Source organism: Seriola lalandi, unplaced genomic scaffold, assembly GCF_002814215.2.
Source record: "Seriola lalandi dorsalis isolate HSWRI2012SDOR001 ecotype SW California unplaced genomic scaffold, Sedor1 jcf7180002006247, whole genome shotgun sequence".
Lineage (NCBI taxonomy): Eukaryota > Metazoa > Chordata > Actinopteri > Carangiformes > Carangidae > Seriola > Seriola lalandi.
Window position 1 is genome coordinate 1 of NW_019476900.1, and position 1,237 is coordinate 1,237.

The 1,237-nt window shown below is 40.1% G+C and overlaps 1 long non-coding RNA gene across 1 annotated transcript; it reads right to left on the bottom strand.

The window, feature by feature from the left end:
- Window positions 1–335: 335 nt before the first annotated feature.
- LOC111670860 (uncharacterized) lies at window positions 336–1,192 on the bottom strand. The gene is made up of 2 exons (XR_015438345.1): window positions 894–1,192; window positions 336–694 (listed from the first exon to the last, which is right to left on the bottom strand). It is a non-coding gene; the product is annotated as an uncharacterized LOC111670860 (long non-coding RNA).
- Window positions 1,193–1,237: the final 45 nt, after the last annotated feature.

Sequence of the window (1,237 nt, forward strand, 5' to 3'; positions counted from 1 at the left end):
AAAAAAAAAAAAAAAAATGTGCCACAAAATATGATATTTGCTTCACACTTGTAATTTTTGAAATACCCTTTGGTGCAGACATCTCCCCTTTAATACATCAGTATATGGCCTAAAACCTAAGTTTCAACTAACTGTGTCTCAACTTAACTCATACCTTGTGGTTAGTATGAGTTAAGTTGAGACACAGAGACTTCTGGTGGGGTCGGGCTAAATACAGCTGTGCCTAACAGCAAACTGAAGCTTTCTCAAACACAGCAGTTGAGTCTAGTGACTTGTTCCACTCATCACTTAGGTTACACAAGTTCAAACTTGAATTAAACTCTTCTGTTATCATATTATTTGGGGTATTTTATGTCATCAGATAGTGTCAGTAGAAAGATGAGAGGAAATGATGGTGAGGGAGATGTAACAACAATCCATTGCCAAACATTCAATTTGATGCTGGACTTCTCAAACACTGTATCTATGTACAAAATAACTGCTCCAGACTGTCCATGCTCATTTCATAGTTTCCCACAGACTTACTCTGTGATGGGCACAGCAACGTGTCGTGTGTGCAAACGAAAAACGTCCTTCAGATTGTATTGTCCCATTCGGTTGTGTTTGTAGCAGTGGATTAATACTATCGTTGTGAAGAAGATAAGCAGAAGCCCACCTCCTACTACCCCGTATATAATGTATGGGGTGATGTCGGCTGCGGAGAATAAAGTAGAGAAAAACAGAAGAGAGATATTAAACATAAAAATACCATCAAAACTACCAAATCACAATGAACTTCCTTCTTTGTTTCAGTCAGTTCATAGGGCAGAAAAAGCAGTACTGAAAGCAATGTTGTGTTTTTCATCAGGGACTCACATTTCAGTAACAATCTTAAAAACAAACTTAAAACTCACCTTTGACATCCACATTATACATCACAGTGATTTTCCCCACGCTGTTGCGAACATCACAGGTGTACCAGCCTCCATGCTCAAAAGTTACAGATTCGATAGTGATAACGCTGCTATTCCAGGGGGAAGGACTAGCTGGAGGGATTTTCCAGGTGTATGAGGGGCTGGGGTTTCCCACAGACGTGCAGTTCAGTTGTAGACGTTGCCCCTCTGTGATGGTGACAGTCTCTGGATCTGATGTCTCTAGATGAGGTTTATCTGTGTGTTGATAGAGGAAGGGAGTTGAGGGAGGAAGAAACACAACACGTCATTACAGCAAAATGGAAACAATTTTGGAAAATTACACA